The 18,202-nt window shown below is 42.0% G+C and overlaps 1 long non-coding RNA gene across 1 annotated transcript in view; it reads left to right on the top strand.

Moving 5' to 3' along the window:
- The window catches only part of LOC119483348, a 106,741-nt gene that overhangs the window by 78,358 nt on the left and 10,181 nt on the right, over positions 1–18,202 (top strand). Inside the window, exon 6 of the long non-coding RNA XR_005205652.1 lies at positions 8,103–8,226. This is a non-coding gene — a long non-coding RNA (uncharacterized LOC119483348). The remainder of the gene's footprint in view (positions 1–8,102; positions 8,227–18,202) is intronic.

Below are 18,202 nucleotides of genomic sequence, written 5' to 3'. Positions count from 1 at the left end.
TTGCAGAGCAACACTTTATATTAAGTCTCTTATTGAAAGGACATGGAGACACGGACGGATCGGCGCTAACAAGAAGTCAACCAGAAATACAGCTTCTTGACATGGTAATCTGAATAAAGGGCCACGCAGAAGGCAGTTAAAAGCAATTCTAATTTAAAATCAATGCAGCAGTCAATGAGAATACGCTCCTCCAACAGCCGTACCTGTGGTGCTGTTATATTGTTGCGTAGATAAGTGGCGAGAGCACATTTTCAAATGGAGGAAGGGAGGGGGGTAAACTTCCTGATGCAGCATTTAGCCCCCGCTGCGAGAACAGAACGCGGTTATCGCTGCGACTGAGGTGGGAAGCAGCTGCTGGGAGAAAAAAAAAAAGAAACCAAAGGAGAGCTGCCACTCAAGGAATAAAAGATGTTACACAAGCCAGTGAGATTTAAATGAGAGGAGATGTACTGCCGCTGCCCCAGCTTTCAGATTATGCATGGGAAGCATTAACCTGGCTTTTAGCGCGCCACAATGGGCCCCTTAGCCTCTGTCAACCCACACACAGCTGAGTCCCGGCGACATCTACTGCTCTGCAAAACACCCTCGCGCACTAAATGCACACAAGCATACGTCCATGCGCGCACAAGTACACTCAACCAGACAAGATAATGAATCAGAAACGAGTGATAAAACCTTTCTGAAAGCACTTTATTTAACTTTTATGACACGCATTTGCACATTTTGGCCTCGCTGATACTACATGGTGTCGTGTTGGAATTTCTGCAGGGCAAGGATTATCGTCTAAATCCCAGTTTAAAGTATGTCAGCCTTCTAGGACGCAGCAGAACGTGCATCAGAAAAGTCTGCTGTGGAAATTCTCTTCTTGTTTATTAATTTATTCCAGCATAAAGAGACATGGAGCTTTCCCCCCAGGGTGCTTGATTTGTTCTTACATCAAGCTCGGATGGACACAATCAGCGGCAAGACAGCTGAACTTCTGGAACAGCGCTGGCTGTGTGGCCGATGACGAGAGAAGACTGAACAATGCATATGTGACGGATCAAATTGGGAAACGGACCCTTTGCACTCATCTGTCTATGGAGATTCACGCTGCACAAAGGAAGGTTTTTATGTAAATTCACCCTTTTAATCAACCAATAGAGCTCTGGCCCTGCATAAAGAATATACTGTCATCCAGAGACTGTGTACAGAGAGCTTCAAATTCACTGCGTTTCCACAGATACCTCTGCAGTAAAAAAAGTATCTGCCACACTAGCGGCATGGCTCTAGGGATGGCAATGTCTGCCTGCCGGTCTGTCGGCCCACCAGACTGATATATAAATTATATATGCAATTTGGTACAGATATTCATGGTGCCCAGAGGATGAATCCTAATGACAAAGTAGTAGCAGGTCAAAGTGTTCACATTGTATTTTGTGAGGCTCTTATCATGCATCGTTCATAGCTATATCTACAAAACGTAGTAGTAGTAGGAAGTGCGACAAACGCTGCATATGGAGGAGGTCGGGTTGCATGAGTGGGTACAAAGACACCAGACTTTTGCCAGGGAGACCGGTGTTTGAGTCCTGTGTGAAACATCAAGTCAACATTTATCTATTTGTCTTGTAACTTCCGTAAAAACCACGATCTTTTCCTAAACCTACGTAGTTTTTGTCACGTAACTTCCGCACTTAAGTTACACCACTTCCAGAGTTGTTTTTAACAATCATTCTAAGTTGTTTCCTGTGAAGATGGAAGTTTATTTTGGAAAGACTGTGTGCATGTAACGAGCGGAAATTCACACATGTTGCTGGACATTCGTAGGAGAATGCACGGAAAGTGGGGAATAACTTCGTAAGATAAGTAGGTATACAAGGATATGTTTACTTTGTACTTTTTTATTAGTGCTAATTAGCAAATATTAAATTATGGCTAATTAATTAATGGCTAAAAAATAGCCATATTAAACTGAGTGGAGCCATGAGGACTTGTATCTAGCAGCGGCTGGTACAAACTGGAATTGAATCTCTGACCATGATAATGTCACAATCATGCTTTTGCCCTTCTGACCCAGGGACATTTACAGTATCTATTATCCCAAATAGCTCTATCCTTGATCAAGAGAGCATTTGCCACATTCTTACTTTCCCACTCCAAGTTGCTTTATATTTAATTATAATGTATAACCTCCGTTTGCTCGACAGTCACCTGGCAACCATTAATATCTATTCACTCTCTGTGACACTGACGTGCCAATACCTTTTTCAAATAGCCTTCGCCGCCCATTCAGTGACATATAAGCACATACTGTCCCAATTACAGTCCTATGCACGGCAATTATTCTCCAAGGCAACACTGGAAGAGTTTGCAGCTAGTGGCTAATTTGCCTCCCATTTAAAAGTGTTTGATAAATGCATTTATTACACGCTTCCTCCCAATGCCAATGACTCATTACCTGTGTCACCGCTGTAACGAGAGATTAACTCGGCTGTTTAGCTATAATTGCCTTATCGATTACCTCCCTTATTAAAGCCCCCCCTTGAGCGACTTCATTACCATATTTAAATGCATAATCTTCGCTGAAAACAGCTCATCGAAAGAGTGATTATCCGTTAGCAGGTAGCAATCCAGAGCAAAATGGGATCCGCATGTGCAGCAGGGGAATCGGGGCAGCTGCGGCTGTTTCAATTAGGGGGAACCTGTTGTTCCCCATACTTCACCCTGCAAACCGCTGATTTCCTGCCAGCACTTTTTATGAAATCGCTAATTGGCGCTGACGTCAGTGAAGAGGAACTTTAATGATTCATATGCTAAGATATTCATCGGAGGCCTTTGACTGTCATTTTAGCCTGGACTGAGTTATTAATCTGCTTTGCAATTCTAACTTTAAAGTGACACTACTATATCTAACTTTTGAGAATTTAAATGAAAAGTAGAAATGATAAGCAATAAAACGTGCAGTATCGATCTTTCGGAGGTTGCAGTGGACTCAGTTTTAAAGCTAGAGTAAAGATACTGGCATCATATGAAACTAGAAAACTTAATGAATCCATTGGTACCAACCATGTCATACTAGCTTTACGTTAAGGAGGCTAAATAACACTCTAAACGTATGCTTAATTTTGGCGAGGAAAAACTGGCATGACCATTTTCAAAGGGGTTCCTTGACCTCTGACCTCAAGATATGTGAATGTAAATGGGTTCTATGGGTACCCACGAGTCTCCCCTTTACAGACATGCCCACTTTATGATAATCACATGCAGTTTGGGGCAAATCATAGTCAAGTCAGCACATTGACACACTGACAGCTGTTGTTGAATAGCCATGTTTGCATATATTTGATGCTAAATGCAGTACCTGTGAGGGTTTCTGGACAATATTTGTCATTGTTTTGTGTTGTTAATTGATTTCCAATAACAAATATATACGTATATTTGCATAAAGCAAGAATATTTGCCCACTCCCATATTGATAAGAGTATTAAATACGTGACAAATCTTCCTTCTAAGGTTGAACAGATAGAAAAATGTGCGGTTAATTTGCTCAAGAAAACCATGTTGTGCTTTTCTTGTAGAACATCTAACAGGATCAAGTCATCTGCTCTTTTTCCAATCTAGTAGTTGTAGAATGAGGCAGTGTAGTGCCTTGATCTGGAGCACATCTGCGTCCCTTTTAAGGCCCCAGAGAGACATTAGCCAACCTCCAATCCTCAGACGTACAATTAGTGCTCCACGAATCCAGGGTTTTCTCAAATAATCAGAAAGTAGCTTTCCTCAAAGTTTTTTTTGGCCTCTCAAGATGCTATTTCATCCTGATCAAAGATTTAGAAATCCCCCCCCCAAAAAAAAAACTTCACACCGCTTTAACCTTGGCCTATCTGGGGAGCTGTCAGCATTCATATGAAACGCCGCTATATCTCTCCCACTTCTTGCCGAACACGGCGAGGCCACCAGACACAGATAGCTCATTTGGAGCTGCAGTTTAATGCCTGCGCCTTGATGTGGGGAACTGTCAGCCAGCTGTCTTCTCCCTTCGCCGTTTTTTATACGTGACATTCCTCAGCTCGCAAACATACACGGTACATACCCTGTGATGTTCTTAAACATTACAATGTGCATAATGCGGGCTGATCAAAGGCGACGGAGGGGGAGGAGGGCTGATAATGAAATATGGCAGGAGAAAAACTGCTTACAGGACAAGTTTGACTCGCCTAAATGCCAATTCATTTAGAGGAGAAGCAGCGCAGCCGGAGTTAATTTTCGTTTAGATGATAATTAATTTTTACCATTGATGATTGGTAGTGGAGAGAGGGGGGGTTTTAAGCCTCATGAATACAGCACAGCATGTTTGGCTCCTGGAAAAAAGTACCAATACACAAAGAAAAGCTCACAAAACAGACAGTGTCTTGAATCGTACACATGAATATGTGAGCTAAAGGTGAAATTCAGTCACGTAGAAGAGCCTCAGTTAAAATTGGGGTCAAGCAAGGGCAGCTAAAGATGCTTTTCTAAACATGATGATACCAGCGCTTTATCCTTTATTGTGTATACAACACATGAAGACCCATTATACCCAGTGTATTTGCTATAGATGCAACAACCCAGCCTCCTGAAGGTCACGCAGACTCCTATTGTTTCCCGAGATACATTAAGAGCAACCTCCAGAGATGTGCCGCCGCACTGACAAACACTATCCATCATTTTAAATACCATTTTTTATTATGTCTTTGGCCACGTAGCTAATTAAAGTGGTTCACCGCAAAATCTGTTTTTCGGAGTATAGTGTTTTAGACTTTAAAAAGACGGCTGTAAAATGATACTGTTTTTTTTCGGTCACCGTTGGACGCGAGTAATCCAAGAAAAAGAAAAAATGTTTCAGGGTGAGTTGAACCGCAGACATATGCCAAGCACCTCCCCCGCTTTCCAGTGTATCTCCATGTCCTTCATAAACCTTTTATGCCAGAAAAAATGTTTCTGTAACTTTTTTTCTCCGTTGTGCATGAGGCATGTTAGAACATCATTTTTTAAGACATCATGTTCATTTCTCCAAATTTTTCCGGCAGCCGAGGCGCCGTCACAGATGTTTTTTTCAGGGCAGGGTGAGCATGTCTCATTCATTTCCCACGTCCGCGTCTTCCAGGTGGTTCAGGGATTCATACGGCAGCCTTTTTTCGCCGCCATGATTTCGCCTTCCTCGTCTTCCAGGGACTTCCTTTGAAACATTTATACACAATGTACATGGAATCCTCTGTCTGCTGTTGAAATATGGAGATATTCACCTATGTAATGTCAGTGTTTCTTTTGCACTTTTCTATAATTTACATCTTCGCGGTGGTCCTCGCGTATGGCGTTTTAGGGGAAGTCACCTTGAAGTGCTGCCAGAGGTTTGAAGCCTGCAGGGGCTCTCGTTAGGAGCCGCGGCGAGGAATCCACATCAGCCGTCTTCTTCCGTCAAAAGTGACCTCTGCTGCTGACTCCCATCCTCCTTCCTCCTCATTCTGGTCTGAGATATCGCTGCATGGAAGCAGTATGAAGAGGTGTGTTCTTCCAAGAGAGGAACCTTCACTGGCCGGTTTTGAAACCCCCACTGTTAGAAAAATCATTGTAGAAAGTTTGGTTTCTACAATGCAAAAGTTTCAGAAATGAAATGGCAGAAATACTGCCTTTATAATAATGTAAGCCTGAGATATATATATATATATATATATATATGAAAGGACATTTTAGCATTGTAACAGCTTAGAATAAGGCAATTTAAGACATCATTTTGATGTGTTATCACACCAATGTTACAATCTTCCATGACAACACGCACTGCAAACTACATTTTTTTGCCAAATCTGCATCGTACACACCAAGTACACGTGCATTAGTCACCAAGCATTACAGCACCACAGAGATTTTTCCTTGGGAGATATTACATTACAGTATATTTAAGCCCTCTAGCGATCTGTCAGCAGCAACTCAGAAGTTATAGCTTTCTCCAAAAAGTTCATGCAACTGTCCAGACCTCAACGTATGCTTACACTAGTTGTCTGCCCCGCTGTTTTAAAATGTGTCAGTGTTTAGTGCCGGGGTCTTGTTTTTGTCCCGAGGCCTATACATTATTGATATTTGAAAGTGAAGCTATTTCTAAACTGTTGCACTCCAGTAAAACTCTACATTCTGCTGCTAGTCATGCATTAGTCTACACTTGTAAAGTATCATGTGAGATTTATGGCCCTCAGGCCTGTGAGCTTAGTGTTGAATACCGCTGAAATTCAATACTAAAATGTGCTGCTTTTGAAGGCTGAGCTCAATTTGTACATGCGAACAATCACTACTTCTTTGTCGGCGAAACATTAGATATTATATGAAATGTGACACCGCAGAATTGCTAAGGTGCGCTCATTTGCATGTGCAGGATTTTGTTGCTTTTACGTTTTATTTTTACAGTACTTTACCATTTGTAGTCCATTTGCATGGCAGCATGAAAAGGAGGAGATATGGTATTACAATACTCTTATTTTGAAGGGATGCGCTACTTTCTATGACCTTGACTTCCTGACCTTTGTTATTCTGAGCATACTTACACTAAACATGAATACATCTACGAGATCTATGATATTACATTCCCCATTTGTCTCTCAAACATCAACTTTTATGTGATTCTATTCACACTATATGAAACAAACGCTGCCTTTGCCGAGCTAGCTTTGACCTTTAGAGCCTTTTTCTAAAGGGTGCAGACTGATTTCAGCACATAAAGCGAGACCTCCAGGTATTCACTGTCTGATGATGTGATTTGTAAGAGCTCGGCGCTCGGCTGCTCCGGTTCGGGGGAGCTCTCAGTGAAGGAGTTTTTACATTTCATTGTCATTTTAATTAATTTATTTATTTATATGAACGAAGCACATTCATTTTCAACTGCAATATGTTTTTGAAACCTTATGGCCAAAGGCTTTTCTAAATGCTTGAGACTTTTTGCTGCTGTAGTTGTAAGGCAGCTTCTTGTATACCTATAATTACCCAGATTGTATTTGGATAACTTTTGTCACCTGTTTTTTTAATTTAATAACTTGACATTCCTAAATGTAGACTGCTAATTTAGACTCATAATCAGTACTTACAAAGGCACTTACGGGTTTTAATATGCATGGCCTTGAAAATGTTCTGTCAGAATCACAGTATTCAAAGTTGGCCCCTCTTCTCCGGTTCAACGAGGGTTACGGTGCTCGCCGGCAAGTGAAAGCCAACCCCAGATTCACTCTCGTTTTAGAAAGAGCTTAATAATTGCCGATATTTCCGTAGCTTCCTCTTGGATGCTTAAGATTTGGTACCGGGTTTAAACCGTTTTTAAAGAGATTGACACCCAGAAACGTCCCGGACACAGCAAAATGAAACTTTGAATTAAGCCTTGACTTTTTTTCATTTGATCCCCATCATATACGTTTTATATAATGACATTAAAAGCCTTGGGAGTGAGGCATTCTCTCTCTTTTCATAGCAGCCCAACACCGGCCTCTGCTCCTGCTCGTTCTAGTGGAGTTAATAAGGACCAATGAGGACTCGCTCTACTTCACAATGGTCTGTACACCTCCTCAAAAGAGCCGAGACACTCACTGTGAGTGTCTCTGGCCCTCTCGCTGCACAGCGACGGATGCTTCAGTTGCAGTGCGAGTAGTGGAAGTCTTGGGAGTCGCTATTAGGAGGAGCAGTTAGTTCGATACGGGGGCAGCTCGGGTCATTTCAGTTTGCTTTAGCGCAGGGTTTCCATATCAGTCTTTGTGATGCTAAGTGTTGCTGGTTTTCCGTCCTACCAGCTAGTTAATTGCAGTTAATTGCATCCATACCGCGTCCCATATGGGCCTCATTAGGAGGCCTGAGTGAAAACAGTTTAGACTACTATTACAGACGGTGAAGTGACATAACGAAGGCAGCCATATTGGAGGTCCTCAGTTTTTGGGCAAGACCAGCTGTGAATATTGTGATTTAGAGTGGCCAAATAGACTGCAGACAATGCTGCAATCCAGTGAGAGCAATCAATCAGCGTGATCAGATGACTTTTTTGCCTGAATTCTCCAACATCAACACTAAAACAGTATTTTCTATCTCTGTTTTTCTACACTGTTTGCACACAGGAATCATCAAATGCACCTCTATCTTGGCACCAGGTGTGTCTTCTTGCAGACATCACTGCAAAGCTTCAGTTCTGCTCTGTTCCCAGGTTGGCTCTACTGTTATATTCTCCACGGTTTCCTTATGGTATGTGAGGTTTATCATTATGTTCTCCTCTTATACTGCATGCTCTTGTGTGTTTTGCTCCAATCTTCACTCGAGGAGTGGGGGAAGCGTATTATTGCGATCATTTAGTATAAAAACTATTAACCTCTTAACAATCCGACAGCAGAGGTTGTAGCGGGGTCAGTCCTAAAGCTGATGTGAAGATACCGGTATCATATGAAACTACAAAACCTAAGGGATCCATTGGTACCAACCATGTCATGTTGGCTTGTCGGAAAGAATGCTAAATAACGCTCCAATGTTGCGCTAAATTTTGGCCATTTTAAAATGGGTCGCTTGACCTCTGACCTCAAGATGTGTGAATGAAAACTCTGAGATGAACAGAGTGGAAACTGTATCTTACTAGATATAACAGATGTTGACAAACAACAAAATTGCAATATATCTTATCGCAAAACTCAGCACATCATAAAATGTTTAAAGTCAATAAGATATTGTATCGTGGAGCCTCTGGTGATTCCCATTCCCAACCCTGCTTCACTCCAGTTATTGTACAGTATTGTTCTCTCAGTTGTACATGATTGTTTTCTATAGGAGGAGAGCAATAAACACCCCAATAACCTCCAGCTCAACATTTTTGTGGTCAAAATTTGGCTTTCAACTCCGGTATCTGTTCAGTGTGTGCGACGCCATGAACAAAAGCAGTGCAGACTAGACGCATTTGTGTATGAGTAGTCATAATATATAATCTAAAGCAGAGGGGCTTTTTTTTTCTGCCAGTGCTTTGCTCCCAGAATGACCCCATTTAGGGACGGACTCAAAGCAATATTTAACTTTGGTGAAGATGTTTGTAGTTCGTTGGAGAATAGATTTAAGAGGCTTCTTAATCACAGTGTGCAAAGCTTCGGGGACACAGCAGTAGATAACAGCGCCGCACTGGGACATTTGGAAGTTTTTTCTGTTAAATGTTACAATATGAATCATCCATTTAACAGTCTTTTATTTTCTTTTTGTCTATTACCTGCCCGAGAAGGGCCTTTCTTTCAGCGTTCTGTCCTACTTCTTTTAATGTCGTCTTGGTACACGGGTGGCTTATCTCTTATGGTGGTGAATCATACATATAGTGCAAGTAAGAAAAATAGAGGACGCACTTCATCGACGTATAGATATGATTCATGAAAGCAGGCGAAGTGCATTTTTTTCTGGCTCGCTCTCGGTCCGCTCAACCGAGAGCAAGGTAAGAACCGCTGAATAATGATCGCCCCGCGCTCTATAATGTGTTTTTTACAGTTTCCCCAGATGCAAGTGCTTTCTTGCAAGATGACAGCGCCGTCGTCCGCGGGGCGTGCGTGGTCATTCACTAGTTTGATGAACACGAAAACCATATCAAACAAATGCCACAGCTGTCTAAGCTGCCAAATCTGCACTCAATTGAACACTCCAGGGAGGGGATTTGCTTGTTGTTGTCAGTATAGCACCCTGCCTCTCGTGTATAAAATTACTAGCAGCCTCACATGGGAGCTGCTCATTATAAACGGAGTCTAGTAGTCAGTTGGAGCCACTGGGGAGCATGTGCCTTGCTTAATGGCACTTGGACAGGAGGCAGAAAAGATGCTAATTAACCAGGAAGGATTTCCAGTTTTTTAAGAGGACTCAAAAAAACGATGTTTAGCCCACACTGTTTATGCAACTTTGGGTCAAGCTTCAGAACTAGATCCTACACTTCCCATAATGCATCTCTTCATTAGACCCATGTGTCCTTGGAAATCTCCACACCTTTTAAACTCCACGCAGCCAGTGTGTAACAACAGCACATTATTTTGCAGGTCAAAGTTCAAACAGACTGAACTCAAGGCAGTATCAAATCATGCCTGGAAATTAATACATCTCATCCCCTTAAAGGTACCACGTGGACTTTTTGACCACTTAAAGTAATGGTTTCACATTATTCCACTGATCGACATGTGGTGGTAGTGCGCCAAGAACCACAGCAATGCACCAACAAAAGGCTGCTAGCTAGCAAGCAGCAACCTCCGGGTCTGAAAAGTGAAGCCAAAGCAGAAGTGTCTTAATCTTGCATTCTTTCTAACAGCCAGCAGTAGGCGACTCCTCTGGTTGCAAAAAGAAGTCTGATTGTATTGTCCTTTCACAGTGTGTTTACAGTTCATGAAAGTAAAAATGTCTTATTCAGCGTTCGGTTGCACTTAACTCCACCCTCTCGTGTCTGGTTGCAGAAAACCAAGATGGTGACAGCCAAAAACCAGGATGGCAACGGCTTCAAAACCACGTCCACAGTCCACTAAGCAATGGACAACATCAAGGTGACTGCGTCCACTTCTTATATACAGTCTATGTTAGCTGGTAAACATAACCTTTGTTTGTTTACAAAAGAATCCACAGGGCACCTTTAAGTCCTCATTGAAATGAATGGGCAGCAAATTAAGGTTCAATCTTACCTTCAGACTTAAGAAATCTCCCCACATATCCACAGAAGGCATTATACAAGTTAGTAGTACTCCCCATTATGAGCAAACTGAACTTAATGTGTAAAATCGATGTCCACGCTAAAATCCACCTCCCTGTGTCTGAGGATGTCACACTCCTCTAATCCATGCTGCAGGTTCCCTCCAAACTATATTTGATAAAGCAGATTAGTAGTATATTATGTGCAGCAGGGGACAGAATTGCTACACGGAGTTACTCCGCTCTGGCTACAGTTCCTGTGTAAGAAGCCGCCAGAACCACTAAAGGCCCCTGAAAGTCTTGAACAAAGTGAAATCATGATCAATTAAGGAAAAAGGGTTTGATAGGTGAGAAGAGTGACTTTGCCGTTTTCTCAGGCAGACAATGTAGATTAAAGGTGGGGTGAGCTGAGCTGTGGATTTGTTACTGCACCGTGGGACACTTAATCATAGCGTTCATAATAGGAACCTCATTTAGTTGCCCCCGGCTCCTCTGGGCTCTGTTGCCTTAGAACAATAATGCGTGAGCAAGGAGCCCCCTTTGAAGGTGACATTTTGAGAAAAAGGTTGCCGCAATGCCACCACAGACTTTGATAAATTATTTTTCATCAGCACAGAGCACGCTCTGCACCTGTGCATGGGTCTAATGAAAGAGGAGAGGGCAGTGTTGTTAGCCAAACTCCGAGCGCGTGCTCGTCTCATGCGTGTGTGTTCATGCGTCAAGGCGAGTCAGCGTGCGCTCCAGTATTGTGTAACCCAAGGGATTCTGTGTTTGTCCTTTCGGCTTTCCTACAAACGAGGAGAAGTTATTGAGTCAGCATGGGAAACAAAAGCAAAAACATGAAATATGAGCGGAGGAAATGAACAACAAAGAAGATAGCCTTTAATCACACGATTCCTTTATTTTTAACAAATCCAATTAGGCACACATCTGAGTAAAAAATTGGTTGAGGAAAGCTCTTCCTTTCCTCCAACGTTTTGCTGCAATTCAGCATTGAAATACATAATGTGTCAGAATATGTATAATGCACTGTAACGTTGCTCTGACTACAAAAGCAGCCACTTCAGTGGTGAAATGTAAGAGAAAGCCAACAAGACAATCACTGTCTCCTGAAAGCTGTCAGCGCTCGAGGCATCTACCTATCAACGGATCTCCTGCTGTGTTCTCTGCTGCAGGCGTTTATTTTCTCACAGCGTTTTTTTTTTTTTTTTTTTATTCACACGGTCCCTCTTGGAAATGATGTTTGTGTGCCTGCGTATGTACCTCATTGAGGCATTAAATGACAAGCTGGCAGCATCAAAACAGACTTGATGGGAGGGACAGCGTTGAGTGCCTCTGAATGTGCTGACGCCCGGCTCGCATCATAAAGGTGCTGCGAAACAAAAGTCAAGGGGATGAAGGGGATGGTGTGATCGCAGCCTCGGGGTGTCGGGATCACATGCAAAGCTCCCACATGAGGTGCTTAGGTGCTGCTGAGGGAATGCTGAGTAGTCTTAAAGATAATAGACAAGGATGGTTGTTTGATGTCTATCTTAAATCTATTGTTTTTCAATTATTATTATGGTTATGGGGGATTTTACAGCTAATTTATTTACTTAAAGCTGCATACAACTGATTATGGGTTAGAATAACTTCACAAGAAGCTACATAACACAACATCTGACACATTATCTACTTTCAAATTGTTATTGCTGACCTGCTAGCGACATTAGCATTCATATTGAGCCGTGTTTTTGACAACGTGATGAAGCTAAGACCAATATTCAATCTCCTTTTAGCTCTATTTTGGTCTCCACCAAGTCCTGAGACAGATACTTGGCACTTTAACTGCTAGATCCTCCGCTATATTGATTATGGGCAGGTAGCGTACAGTGGATTTTTAGAGCATTGTACTAAAAACAGCTTCCTGCTTAGGCTGGAAATGCTGATGAGAGCGGTGAGACTCAATCAAAACAGTATCAAATTGGCATATTCTACTACACAGACTGGTGACGGTTATGAAAAGTTAAAGTTACATCTCCTCACTCCAGCCTACGGTTCCACGAGCAGCTGTCAATCATGACGTCTCACCCCTTTTTATAGCATCAAATGACTGATTCAAACCAAATTTATCAGAAAAATTAACACTTGAACATACATCTGCGTGATAAGAACTACCTAAAATGACAGAAACCATCTTTGGGAAACATTTATTTGACGTTTACTTTGACTTTTTAATTTGACCCATCCGGTAACATGGAGGGATTTATGACCTTTACTGCAGCCAGCCACCAGGGGGCGACCCAGATGTTTTGCCTTCACTTTTGGGAAGCTGTCATGTCGTCCATCTTTATATACACTCTATGGTTCATCACTACTAGCGACACCTTTCACATCACATGTTGTCATTTCATCTATTGCTAATGTAGAACTATTAATTAGAGCAGCTTTAATTTAATTTTAATCAGTCTCTCCCTTCACAGCCAAATGATGCCGCTCAGGGCGGCTCCAGTATGTCTGTGTTTCGTACTATAAACATGTAATATGTCCACGTCTGACATTCATGAGAGCTACTTCTATAGTCCTTTGTACAAGACATCCCTGGCAGGCTACTTTGTCTTTTTAAAAATAGCACCGAGATATCATGGAGGCATAAATCCCTATGTGGCAAATTGCTTATGTTTCCCTTTGGACTGTCTCTGGCATATAATGATAGTCAAAAAAAATATCTCTGGAAAGCCTATAAACTGCATATTCAATGCAAATGGCCAAATTAGTCTTCTGGTCCCCTAGCAACCGAGCACTCTGGGAGGGGAGCCGTGTGCAGACGCTGGGAAAACGAAGTTCACATCAGTTTCTGGGATGCTGATTCTTTTTGTCCAATTCTTCTTACAAGTCCTATACATAACATATTCACTGGATATTTCTTTAAAATATGCATAGGCCGGGTGCTTAAAACAACCAAAGGGCTATTAATTATGGATAATGGCCCCCGTTGTTCCGTCCGGTGTCTCCCGAACAGTTGGCAGCAGTGTCTTGGCATAATAGGGCTGTCACTTCTTTGTTTTTTTCCGGCGAACCTTAGAGGGAGAAATAGAGGGATTGGGTGACAGCTTGAGAGTTAAACTTTGAAGTGGCATGCTTTTTTTTCTACAATTTGTGTTAAAAATGTTGAACAAATGGGTGAAAAGTGCCACTTTGAATCTGCTGTGGTGACAAAAAACATTCGTCTGTCAGCTGTATATCTACTACAGAGGGTTTGCTTTATATTTCTCACCAGCTTTTTCTCGTTGTGGTCAAAATATCTGCTTCGGGTAAGCAAAAAACATTTGGCATAACCATTAAAATTGCACTTTTAGAGGATTCTAAGCATCTGTCAATTCAAGATCAAGCCTTAAAACGACACTACGTATTTTTTATTAAATGAAATTCAATAAAAACATAACATATTTAACAATAACAATCCTCCTGTTTAACTCATAAATATTACAACGCTCCCTTGCTCGATTCAGCACACTCAAGAGTTTTGCTGCTGCAGCCTTTTTTTGGTCTGGTATGACCAGTAGCTCAAGATATCCTCATTCAACGGTTTGTATGATATCTTACGAGAAATGATTCCTAATTTTTTGTGTGTTTTCATATGAATGTCCAACAACACACATGTCAATTTACGCTCCAATGTTTTCAAAATAAACTTCCGTCTTCACAGTAAACAACTTGGTTAGGTTTAGGCAACAAAACTACTTAGTTAGGTTGAGGAAAAGATTGTTGTTTGGGTTAAAATAGCTCCGGAAGTGGTGTAACTCAAGTACGGAAGTTGTGTGACGAAATCTACTCAGCAAGGTTTAGGAAAAGATCGTGATTTGGGTTAACATAACACTAGAAGTGGCGTAATTCAAGTACGGAAGTTGCGTGACAAAAATGACTTGGTTAGGTTTAGGAAAAGATCGTGGTTTGGTTTTAAACTACTCCAGAAGTGGAATATGCTTATGTGGATGACATACAAATTGATTTTGTGGGATATAAACGAATTACAGGGCATTACTTTTCGTGGGTATAGCTACGGACGGTGTATGAGAACAGCCTGAGTAGCTTATGGTGGCTAATGGTTGCTAATGTTAGCAAACTATTGCTGTTTTGCTGAAACGATTAAGTCACTTTGCTGACTTCATTAGTCCTCCTCAAATATTTCAACGGGTTTGTCACAACCGGAAGTAAAGACACCGCACCTCGTCAGGAGACATGTTTGTAGTTTCCTGTCCCATTCCACTTAACGATGATGTCTTTAAAGCAACTAGCTCTAGAGGACCATGGGAAATCACGGAGTAAATTGAAATTCCATTATAACGCAATCACCGCTTCCTGCCACTGTTCATCATCGCTTTAATTACTCCAATAACAATTTCAACAACATCTTATCCCTCGTAATTATTTACTAATGAAATAAAACTCAAGCTTTTTCCAGCTTGTGACCTTTTAGTTTCAATCTGGCCCGAGTGCTCATTAAAGTATATTACCACTCTGCACTATTTAAGGGGCCAAATCTGTAGTTTGAGAAGCCGTGCCCCGGAGGAAATCCAGTTTTTTTGAAACCGAGGAACCTCGCTCGTTCCTCACTGTCAAACTGTTCAGTGCTGACTGTGATAAAACCCTGCATGAGCCCGCTGCTGTGTGTGATGGAGAGGGAGAAAAAAGAAAGTGTTGCAGTCTTACTGTATATGTGGTGGGAGGGTCCGGAAAAAAAAAATGCGGAGGGATGATGATGGAAGGGACAGGCAGGAGAGAATAAAAGAAGTGAGGGGGAAACAAAGGAGAATACGACAACGGCGAGGAAGAATGCGATGAAAGGAAGGAGATGGCGATGTGAAGGGAAAGGAATAATGGACATGTGAGGATAGGAAAGGAAGCAGGTGTACGAGGAAGGAAGGACGGAAAAGTACAGGGATTACCGCTGGAAAGTATTTAAACGCACTCATCCTCGACATTACCCAAGAACACTTAGCGACAACTTGACCCCAGAGTCATGTTTATATGTAAGCCTGTAAAGCGGTGCCAGAGAAGGCCTGTACTTGGTCATGTTCACCTTCCCCCCCCTCCCTATTAAAAGACCGGTGGGCCTTAAACTACGCACTTCTTTAGCCAAGAGAAGCGGTACTAATGTACACAGCGCTATAAGAGGCACAGAAGGAGCAGAATAGCGAGAGGGAGATAATTCCACCAGCCTCCTGTGTCGGCTTTTTGATGTTTGTCAGTAAACAGTAGCATCAAACACGACTCTCCCTTAAAAAGGAATATAGGAATAAACAAAAGGATCACCTCATTGTCACGCTGAGATGTTCGCCTCAGAGTGAGTGATCTAATAAGCCATTATCCAACACTTCTGGTGCTATAAATAGTCATCACTTGTCATGTCCAGGATTGGATGCTAAACCCCTTGAGATCAGGCTGTGAAGGCTGACAAAGAATAAAGCTCAGGGAGGCGTTTTCAATAATACCCCTTCAAACAGCAGTACCTATTTGAGGATTTTTGCTTCATTTGTTTGCCTTTCTATCCCGGGCCGCCGCCGCTACAGTTGACGAGCCAGCCGCATTCATCATTTCTCATATTGTGCCGTGTCACTCGGAGGTGAGCGGCGTGGATAATCAAGCGAATCATGAGGCTGGAGGAGAGCAATTTTTGTGCATTGGGGTTTTTTGTTCTCTGATTTTTTTTTTTTCGCCCCGTGGGCTGCCGTGAGACGGAGAAATTACACACGTACATGCGGAAATATGAAGATGTGCATTTCTCATCTGTCATCTCCTGTCGTCAATTGCCTGTTTTGATGCGTCAGTGCCCGATGGGAGTCTGAGTAATGAGTGCATGTTCTCATCATGCTCATTTCAGTGTGGCAACCTTGAGCCAGGAGCCAGTTGTCTATCAGGTAGCGCCACTCTCGCTGTGCATAAATATCATTTCCAGACTGTAAAATCCTAAACAGCCCAGTGGGTCAGTCATGACGTTGCAGAAAATTTCCAGCTCTGCTGATGAGATGGCAAACAGGAGTAATGAGCTGCCTTTAAGTGGCCTCTTGTGGGTTCGCTGTGCTTATAGCCTCCTGTTGAACAAATTCAAGTTATTTGATAAATGACTGTTTGCTTGAACCCTGCCCCGAAACAGTGATTGTTCAATCATAGCTTAGCAACCGTAACTAGGCCCTGCAGGCCTGTCAAGCATAAGATTTCTCTCCACATGCTTAAGTGGTGTGCATGTAGTCAGAGAGATACTTTATGTTTCACAAACTGTGGAATGAGACAACCTAGTCAGTTTTTTGTGGGCTGCCTGGATCATTTCAGATTCAGATTTTTGAAAACAAGAATAATAAAGCAACAATCTAACCCCTGTACTGCTTGTCTAAATATGTAAGCTATAAGCAGAGTGAAATAATCTTACAGTACCGACTTTTTTGTAAGGGACATGCAGCTTTAGCGTCAATCTTTTTAGCATTAAATCATATAATTTATGTAGCCATCAAGTGCATATTTAAGATGCTCATTTTCAAACCAGTAAGCTTGAAACACTCTTCTCATTCTAGAAATGAGAAGCCTGCTTTTGTTTTCTTAAAGGTGCAGTGTGTATGATCTGGCGGCACCTATTGGTGAGGTTGCATATTGCAACCAACTGAAACTCCTCCCGTGTGCGAAGCATGTAGGAGAACTACAGTTGCCGACGCAAAATTGGTAATAGTCCTATCTAGAGCCGGTGTTTGCTTTGTCCGTTTGCCTGTAGAAACATGGCGGCCGACTCCGTGAAGAGGAACCACTCCGTTTGTAGATATAAATGTCTCATTCTGAGCTAATGAAAGCACTTCATATGTTTAGGTGATTATACACTAAAGAAAACATTGATAACATTCAGCCACTAGATGTCACATTCTTCCTTTCTCCGTTCCATTGCATTCACTTCACAACAAGTCATTGCCAGGCAATACCATCAATATCAGCCATTTATCTGTTTTTTCCAGCGCTAACTGACAACACAGAGATACCACGTGATACCAAAGTCGTTTTGCTCACAAGCCTTGTTAGAAGTGGGAACCAAACGTCAGATATCTTCCACAGACATAAACAAAACGTTCATTTTGGACCCGCCAAAATTTGATTAATTCACAATTTTTATTATTTCCCATTTCTGCCAATAGGATCTACTTGATCTACTGTATATATGCTACACACTGTTCCCTTTAAAGTAGTTTTTTTGAATATGTGAGAATGGAAGCATAGCAACAGTAACTAACGGGAGAGGGGCTTAGCGAACTTGGTAATCACTTTGTCTGTTTCAACCCATCGCACCCTCAAGTGTAGAAGCAAATTGTGTCAATATTCTTTGGATCATATGCAGCACCTACCACCAATGTGCCAATTGATGATGTTTCCTCAAAGCCTGACCTGCCCAGAAAATAACACATGACAGCCAGGTTGAAACATGTAGTGATCGTGATTTGGGGCTAAAAATAAAGTGCACGAAACACAGCTTCAGTTTCCCAGGGTTCATTTTCTAACTAGCTTGTTTGCCCGT

This window comes from Sebastes umbrosus, chromosome 24 (genome assembly GCF_015220745.1).
Source record: "Sebastes umbrosus isolate fSebUmb1 chromosome 24, fSebUmb1.pri, whole genome shotgun sequence".
Classification (NCBI taxonomy): domain Eukaryota; kingdom Metazoa; phylum Chordata; class Actinopteri; order Perciformes; family Sebastidae; genus Sebastes; species Sebastes umbrosus.
Note: the sequence above shows the minus strand (reverse complement) of the source record. Positions and strands in the feature narration are given on the sequence as shown.